At 36.0% G+C, this 10,174-nt stretch overlaps 1 protein-coding gene across 1 annotated transcript in view; it reads right to left on the bottom strand.

The window, feature by feature from the left end:
* Positions 1-9,678, bottom strand: part of LOC150090937 (tRNA endonuclease ANKZF1-like) — a 224,663-nt gene extending 214,985 nt beyond the window's left edge. Inside the window, exon 1 of the mRNA XM_090373536.1 lies at positions 9,654-9,678. The gene's annotated coding sequence lies outside the window, so the exon portion shown is untranslated. The remainder of the gene's footprint in view (positions 1-9,653) is intronic.
* Between the last annotated feature and the right edge of the window lie 496 nt (positions 9,679-10,174).

Here is a 10,174-nt window from a genome sequence, read left to right on the forward strand (position 1 = left end):
GGAGTCTTCTACACTTTTCTTGAATATTATTTTTTGATTTTTATATGTAACAAGTTGGTCCTATTTTAATAAAAACTTTGAAAATTTAAAATAATGAAACATGATTCCAAACTTTTAGGCAGTGTGTGTATATGTACATATAAAGTAAAAAAAAAAAATGTTTCCAGTTTCTTGTTATTCTATTCAACACACACGCATTTTTCTAGTATGTACAATGTAAAAAATTATTTTTCTTCTACTGGTAAATGTCACACATCCTTTTATATTTAAACATATTTCATTATGCACTATTATTATTTTTTAATAGTACCGTATTATATTTTTATAATAAATACCATATAACTTGAATTCATATATTTTAATATTATTTTTATGCTAATTTTATACTTGACTTATACATATAAATGGCACTGTATTTGCGTTTTATAAAAATGTCTTTATATAAAGTTTATTTATATATATATATAAATAAACTGTGAAAATAGTCGATTATGTAGAAAAGAAAAAAAGGGAAATATCAGCTAACATAAGTAACTGCTTTCACATAGCCAACTACATGTTGCCCATTATATAACATAGAAAAGAGGTACAGGCAGAATGGAAAAAATTGCAGAAACTAAGCAAAGAAACAGGTAAATAAACAAGGACAATAGTTGAATCAAGATAAAAAGAAGGGGTAATGTGTAAAGGATATGTATATAAAATTTTGAATATATTAAATAAAATGCAAATATAGCCCAGATTACACGCCACTAAATAATAAATTTAGACCATGGCAACCTGAGCAGCACTGTGGCTAAAAGAGTGTGAAATATCGCAAAATGTAATAAATCAACTGCAAAGGAAACTAATAAATAAATTAAACATAAATAAATTAAACAAGTTTAAGAGCTAATAAAGAACAAATTTAGACCAGCACACTTTAGCTAATGCCAAGCTAAAAGAGTGTGAAATATCACAAAAGCGATACAGTAAACCAGCCATATAAGAAAAACTGATATATAAAACAAACAAAATAGAAAAAAATAGGAAAAAAATTAACTGTGTCCAATCATGTCAGAGGGGCCCCTGGACATAAGTCGTGGAATAAATTGCATTTTGAACACGGTACAAATCATTGCACAAAAGAGCTTTCCTTGCTTTATGGATTTATTGCTTTGACAGGCTGACTTTCATTTGTGTCAGTCTCTTCCATCGCAATGATTTGCTTAGCATATGAAATGTGCTATATTCCATGACTTTAAGAAATGGAATAGAATGGAAAGGGTGCCCTCTGATAGACTGGACACTTCAGTCGTCTTTTTCCTGTGTTTCTAATTTTGTTTGTTCTATACATGTATGTTATTTATATATATATATATATATATATATATATATATATATATCATTTTTTTTATGCAGCTGATTTACTCTATCTTATTTGTGTTATTTTACGCTCTTTTGACATCAGCATTAGCTAAAGGGCATCAGCCTAAATTTGTTCTTTATTGGATTTTAAACTTGGCTACATTGGCTTTACCATTTAAATTATTCAAAAATTTTAGATACATATTCCTTCCACATTTTTCCTTTTCTATGTTTTCCAATTTCTGTTGTTTCATTTATTTATTCTTTTCATTTGTGGTTGGTTTATTACATTTTGTGATATTTCGAACTCTTTTGGCATTGGTGCTGTTCAGGTTGATTGCAGTCTAAATTTATTATTTATCGACTTGCAATCTTGGCTATACTTGCCTTTTATTTAACAATTCAAAATTTTATATACATATTCCTTCCACATCACCCCTTCTTTTTATCTTGGTTCAACTATTGTCCTTGTTTATTTACTTGCTTCTTCACTAAATTCCTGCACTTTTCCATTATGCACACACCTATTTTCTATGTTACATACATACACACACACACACACACACATATATATATATATATATATATATATATAAATATGTGTCCACTTGTGGCTTCAGAAACAGTGTCCAGCAATTCCAATTGCCCTCCTTAATAATTTTAGAGCTTTCCAAAGCAGTATTTAACATTTATACAACTTTTAAATATTACTTAAAATTTGAAGTCTACAGATATTTCTACATTTTAACATTTCTTGAAATTTTTTGGCAGTTTAAACTGCCAAAAAATTTTGATTTATTCAAATACTTTAGCATTAAATCTACTTAGCATTAGAAAAGTAGATTTAATTAGATTTAATTATCAATCTATTTAAGCTATCAACTTCTACAACGACAGATGGAAGTTTGTTCCAGCAATCAACCACCCGCTGGCTAAAGGCACACTTCCACACATCCATCCTACAACTGCCTTTCCTCAATTTGAATTTATGCCCTCTCAGGAGATTATTCTGAGCAGGAGGAAGAATCCCATCAGCACTGAGCATGCTCAAACCATTCAAGGCTTTATACACCTCAATCAGATCACCTTGCAAGTGCCTAGTCTCCAGACACTAATTTGCAAAACTTAAGCCTTTCTTCATAAGAGCAATCCTTTGTTCCATTCACTAATCTTGTTGCCCTTCTCTGTACTCATTCTAACAGATCTACATCATTCTCCAGACCTGTACACAGTACTCAAGGTGTGGCCTGACCACTGCCTTATACAAGGGGTTAATCACTTCCTTATCCCTGCTAGAAAAATTCCTGTATATCATTCACAAGACACTATGAGCCACACTTGCAGACCATCTACACTGCTCAAAAAACTTCATATCTGCCTGCACAACTACCCCCAAGGACCTTTTCACTATCTACTACTGTCAGTGTAGTACCAACAGTTGATATGTTACCCTGGGGTTACTGCTTCCCATGTGCAGTACTTTACATTTGTCAATGTTAAACTTCATTTGCCACATCTCACCCCACCAGCTCAACTTTTCTAAATCCTGTTGCAGCAGCGTACTGTCATTAGTGTAATTAACAACCCTGCCGACCTTCGTTATAGTCTGCAAACTTGGACATTAAGCCTGATATACCATCATCAATATCATTAATAAATACAGAAAACAACAATGGACCCAACACTGAATCCTGGGGGATTCCACTAATTACATTAGTCCACGAAGAGCAGTGTCCATTGATTACCACTCTCTGTCTTCTCCCACTCAACCATCCTTTATCCACAGCAGCAATTTTCACCAATGCCACACTGCGCCAATTTGTGCAGCAGTCTTCCGTGTGCAACAGTATCAAAAGCCTTTCTAAGATCCAAATATATGATATCAAAATTATTCTTTGCATCCAGTTCCTTTGTGACATAGTATCCAATCAAATTTGTCAAACAAGACTTCCCTTTAACAAACCCATGCTGTGTCCGAGCTATAACTGAAGGTCTTGTCTAGATGATCCTGCAATGCTTCTTTAACCAATGCCTCCATTAATTTGCCTGGAAAGAAGTTAAACTAACAGGTCTGTAATTACCTGTCTCCCCAACACCTTGATCCTCCTTTGTGGATTGGGGTCACATTTGCACATCTCCAGTCCATGAGTACCTCCCCTGAGTCCAGGGAAGCTCTCATAATTATGGCTAAGGGTTTGCTTACTTCCTTTGCCACCTCCTTTAATATAACAGGATAGATTCCATCTACCCCAGGTGCCTTTCTTATGTTTATCTTCATTTCTCCTCCACTTTACACACACACCTACTTTCATTTTTCCTTTCCCAGTGCTTACATCACACTAAACAGACTCAACATTGCATTGTCCACCAAAATCAATTGGATGCACTTCCTTAGATTTTATGTGTTTTTTAACTAACAGCATAACTCCTCCTCCCTTCCTGTTTATCCTTTCTGTACACATTGTATTCCCCAAATTCCAATTCTACACTGCTTATGTCTGTGTGACACCACGTCTCTGATATCCCAACAATATCTGCCTTTGATGTCTTGACTGGCACTTCAAGCTCATCGAATTTATTAACTATACTCCTAGCATTGGTGTACATGCAAATATACATGCACCTGTTTCTACTTTTAGTTACCCTAACACAGCCCATATATTTACTTGTTCCACTATGACTCCAGCAGTCCTGGAAATCCCCACTGCCTTACTTTCCAGGCTGCTGCTCAATTGCATTTCAACAGAAGCAGTGCAAGAATCACCTTCACCTCTGCCAGCAGCTACTGTTAATCTATTAGTCCGTGTATTTCCCCCAAGATAGCAGTTTTCTGACCCACCTAACTCTGCCTCGATATCACTTCTTATACAGATGTTTTTATCCAGGCTGTATCATCACCTTTTTATAATCTCATTCCCCTGATTATTAACTCTGATTCAAACAGGGATACACACACAAAATCATTCATTTTCTATGATAATAATTACAACATTTAAATAAATAAAAACAGAAATGCTCCAATACATATGCTCCAAGAAAGTTAACAAAAAAAAAAAATTAAAATAAATAAATAATAAAATACAACCATTCCTGTCTGTGTTTAAAACAATAAATAAATAAAAATATACATGCATACACATGAAGCATAATCAAAAGGTTTAGAACTAACTTCTGTCTTGAAACTGCAGCAAGTTGCAAATGGTTATACATTCAATGGCTCATCTAAGCATTGTAATGTGTGAATTACCCACTTATCTATCTGAGGTCAGTCAGAATTAGAAAACTGAACAGAGGATATTTCATGTGTTTTGCATCATATTATAATATGAGCAAGCTTGAATTGGCATCAAATTTTATTACATTAGGCAAGAAGCGACAGAAGCCAATGAAATGTTAAAAACACCTTTTGGAAAATATGCTATGCATCGTTATCTGTATAGTATATTAATAACTATACTGATTTTTCATCAAAATATCCTCCATGATATTTTATAAAGTACACAAGAGGTTTGTTTGCAAAGTTTAAAATTAACCACTTAACCACTGAAGATGACCTTTGCTCTAGCTACCTTCAACTTCAAAAGCCAATATTTGATTGTTCATATTTGTGATCTGATTAGGAGTGATCAACATTTAACTATCTGCAAGTTGCTAGTGAAATAGGTATCATATAGGACATGTCCATCAGTTTTAACATAAGATTTATGAATGCGACACATTTCAGTCAAGGTGTACCACATAATCTGACAGAGAGAGAGGAAAGTTCTCACATGTCAATATCTTTGTCAACATGCTGCTGAAACACACACTGTTTCTTCCATCATTACTAGTGACAACTTGTGGGCATATGGCTATGACTCAGAAACAAAGGCTCAGTTATCTTAAGGGAAGACTCTGTCTCCTCCGATGCTAAAAAAAAGCAAGACAATCTTGATCAAATGTGAAGAGAATGTTTATCATATGTTTTGATTTGCAGGTCATTGTTGATTATGAATTTGTCTCACTTGGTCAAACAGTTTCACAGCAAGTGTACAATGCTGTTTAGAGGAAACAGCCAGAAAAGTGGATTTCAGGGAATCAGGGAACTGGTACTTACATCATAACAGTGGCCCTGTCAGGGCTGGATTTTGGTGTTCGTAGGCCCTAGGCACTCTTATTCCAAAATGTTCTAAAAAAAAAAAAAAAAAAAAAGGTAAAATGTTTCTTCTATTTTAACACTTTGACAGCAAATAACATCAATTAACGTGATTCAAGTTTCAACTATAATAAATGAAAAACCACCTCAAATTGACGGAGCGACAATCACTTTGATTCTTCTAGTTTTGAGAACAGTCGATAGATAGCGTATGCATATTGAATTGAAGCTCTAGAGTCGATTGCACACATTTTCTCAGCTCGCTTTTAGTCACAGTGAAAAGAGCGAGGCGTGTTTTTTTTTTTTTTTTCTCTTCGTGCATCATAGGTACTGTACCTATGATGGGAAATCTGGCCCCTGTACACTATGCACTTTCCATTCAAGAATTTCTTGTGAAGCACTCCATTACTGTGGTCCCCATCTGCTACACCCAGATTTAACTTCCTCAGATTTTTTTTTTTTTTTTTTGTTACCCACTTGAAAGGCTGCAGATTTGCAACGATTGAGGAGATTATTCAGAATACCAGAAGAATTAAAAGCAATTCCAAAAGACGCCTATCGGGAATGTTTCCAGGACTAGCAGAAGCATTAGTCAACTGAACTTCTAGTTCAAAGGAAATTCGTTCGAATAACTAATAAGCTTCATTTCCAAAAAATTAGTTATCACCGAACTTTTTGACCACACCTCATATCTAATACAGATATTGCAAGTAAACTGCAATCCAAAAAGTATCCAGACACACATCAGTTTCACACTGATGTCACTACCACTTGCTTAAACAGTATGACCACACTTTGACTGCTGTAACACATGCCAGGCTTTCCACCAACAAACAATAGACTGCAGCAGGCACAGTCTTCCATTCCTCTTGAAGTACAATGATCAACTGAGTTACTGATGTAGTAGTAGTGGCAAATGATGTAAGAGGATAGGCTTATATAGCATCAGCCAAAAAAAAAAAAAAAAAAAAACAGTTCATCCATCCATACCGACCAAGAATTTGTCTAATTCTTCCTTTCAACCCATCCACTACTACAACAACTACTACTACCACTACAACAACAGATGGAAGCCTGTTCCAACAACCAGCCACCTGCTAGCTGAAGGCAAACTTCCGCACATCTATCCTGCAACTTGAATTTATGTCCGCTCATGTATAGTCTCAACAAGTGGAAGAATACCAATAACATCCAGCTTACTCAATCCATTCAAGGCTTTAAACACCTCAACCAGATCTCCCCACAGGTGCCTAGTCTAGAGAGGCTGTAATTTGCAGAACTGAAGCCTTTCCAGGTAAGAGCACCCTTTTCATTCCTTCGCTAATCCGGTTGCCCTTCTCTGAACCCATTCCGACTGATCTACATCATTTCATGAAGTGAGGCCTCCAGACCCATAAAAAGTACTCAAGATGCAGCCTAACTATGGCCTTATACAAAGGGATAATCACTTCCTTATCCCTGCTAGCAAAGTTTCTGTGTATTATTGACAAAACCTCATGAGATATCCTGGCAACATGTCTGCACTGCTTAGAGAATTTCATGTCTGACTGCAAAATTACCCCCAGTCTTTCTCATTCTCCACTACCCATTGCAGGATCATCTAGACAAGACTGAAGCAATAATTCAGACATAGCATGGGTTTGTTAAGGGAAAGTCTTGTCTGACAAATTTGATAGGATATTATGATGTGGTTACAAAGGAACTGGATGCAAAAAATAATTTTGATATCATATATTTGGATTTCAGGAAAGCTTTTAACACTGTTGTGCATGGAAGACTATTGTACAAATTGGAGCAGAATGGTATTAAGGGTAAGTTGCTACAATGGATAAAATGATGGTTAAATGGGAGAAGACAGAGGATGGTAATCAATGGGTGCTGCTCTTCGTGGACTAATGTTATTAGTGGAGTCCCACAGGGTTCGGTCCACTGTTGTTTTGTATATTTATCAATGATATTGATGAAGGTATATCAGGCTTAATGTCGAAGTTTGCAGATGATACAAAGGTTGGCAGGGTTGTTAATGACAGTAATGGCAGTGTGCTACTGCAACAGGATCTAGATAATTTGGGCAGATGGGCTAAGAAGTGGCAACTGAAGTTTAACCTTGACAAATGCAAAGTACTGCATATGGGTAGAAATAACCCCAGAGAAACGTACCAACTGTGTGGTACTACACTTAAGGTGGTAGAAATGAAAAAGACCCGGGAGTAATTGTGCAGTCAGATATGAAGTTTTCTGAGCAATGCAGACAGGCTGCCAGGGCGGGTCATGGGGTTTTGCCAATGATATATAGGAATTTTGCTAGAAGGGAGAAGGAGGTGATTGTCCCTCTGTATAAGGCAATGGTCAGGCCATGCCTTGAGCACTGCATACAGGTCTGGAGGCCTCATTTTAGGAAGGATGTAGATTTACTTGAGCGTGTACAGAGGAGGGCAACAAGATTGGTGAGGGGAATGAAGGGATCCTCTTACCAAGAGAGGCTTAAGTTCTCCAAATTGCAGTGGCTGGAGACTAGGCACCTGCGCGGTGATCTGACTGAGGTGTATAAGGCCTTGAATGGGTTGAGCACGCTGAATTCTGATGGGATCCTTCCACTTGTTCAGATTACGAACCTAAGGGGGCATAAATTCAAATTAAGAAAGGACAGATGTAGAATAGATGTGCGGAAATTTGCCTTTAGCCAGCGGGTGGTTAATTGCTGGAACAAACTTCCATCTGTCGTTGTGGAAGTTGATGGGTTGAATAAATTTAAGGAGGAACTGGACAGGCATTTGGAGGGAATGGTGTGATTTTTTTTGGCTGATGCTGCATAAGCTCATACATTTGCTTTCTTGCATCACATGCCACTACTACTTGTCTAGATGATCCTGCAATGTTTCTTTAACCAATGCCTCCATTAATTTCCCTGGGAACAGAAGTTAAGCTAACAGGTCTGTAATTACCTGTCTTCCTTTGATCCTCCTTTATGGATTGGGGTCACATTTGTACATCTCCAGTCCATGGGCACCTCCCCTGAGTCCAAGGAAGCTCTCATAATTATGGCTAAGGGTTTGCTTAATTCCTTTGCTGTCTCCTTTAATATAACTGGATAGATTCCATCCACCCCAGGTGCCTTTCTTATGTTTATCTTCAACAATTAAACTCTGTATTAAACTCTGTAAGTTATTACAGAGTTTAATACACCTCTGGAATTTCCCTCCCTGAATAACTTCACATGTAGATGCAAAATATTATTATTATTAGCTATATGATGCAAGGAAGCCTGAGGCTTATGCTGCACCAGCCAAAAAAAAAAAAAAAAATTCCCCAAGTTACCCTGAGAGAGAGAGAAGTAGAAAGGAATCACCAAGAAAGAGAAGAATAATGATATCCAGCTCAAGACTCTGGGTGTGCCAAGCCCATACTCACCAGATTTAAGTTTGTTAGCAATCTGAGCAGGATCATCAACAGTTGAACCATCAATATCAAGTGGACCAATCTGATTCATCCCATTCCTTCTAGAGTTTACATAAGTAAAGAACTCTTTGCTGTTTTTCTTTGCATCCTTTGCCAAGGATTTCTGGTAATCGGCCTTTGTTTTGGAAAGATAACTGGTAGCCAGAACAAGACTCAAGCCACACATACCAAAAAGCTCTAAAAAAATGTCCTCCAAATGGTAGCTGAAGTCAATAAAGACCATGAGGGTCATTACTCAATATTAAAAAATTTCTTTTTCATTTATGTTCCAATACATGTTGGAAAATATTTCATGTATTTATGTACACATGAACTACTATGTACATTAATCCACACATTATGTATACGTTTGTCTTATACATACTTCTGTGTATATATACACACAAAAACATTTCCGCTAAAATATATATGGGGAATATATATATATATATATACACACACATAAAAATACCGATATATTGTCTTCCTCTTCTTAGTGAAGCTCGGTAAAGAATCAAACACGATATCCTACTTAACTATTATGAACGAAAACCAAAACACCTGCTGAAAATACCAACCGATTGATTTTGCTTCAACCGAGTCGTTCGAATTTAAAAAAACGTTTGAATTATTTTTAAAGTAAACACTATTATACCCTAGGCCACTAACGTGTAAACAAAGCCAATCGTAAACAGCTGGAAAAGGAGAAAAAAAAAGTAATAATAAAGCTAACCTAAATATAAAGACTGTTGTGCAACGCACTCGTTTTGTTTCGCCAACATATGCAATATAATCACGGAAAATACGTAGATAAATTTACGTATTTTGAAAATAGGCTTTCAAGGGTAATTACCACTACAAATCTCAAAAGTTGATTTTCATCAACTGGAGAGGACTGAAGCGTAAGGATAATTAATTAACGTCAGTGGTTTACAGTAATCTACCAATTTACGTTCATTCAATTACTTTCGATAGTAGAACAGAAAGTTTTGACACCGAAGTCAACTCATCTTACGAACCTTTGCTCAACTTGAACTGCACAGGACATGGCGTTTACTACACAATAACTGCACAAGACTTGGTGTTTTGAAATGAGAATGAAATACCTTAAATATTTAACGTATCTATTGGGCAAATTATTATTATTTTCATTATTTATTTACAATTATTTTTGGCTGATGCTATATAAGCTTGCTTTTTGCATCATTTTAACAATACAATTTCACCTATAGGCCAGACACAATATGCATCCGT

This window comes from Mastigoproctus giganteus, chromosome 1 (genome assembly GCF_048544385.1).
Source record: "Mastigoproctus giganteus isolate SK-2022 chromosome 1, ASM4854438v1, whole genome shotgun sequence".
Lineage (NCBI taxonomy): Eukaryota > Metazoa > Arthropoda > Arachnida > Uropygi > Thelyphonidae > Mastigoproctus > Mastigoproctus giganteus.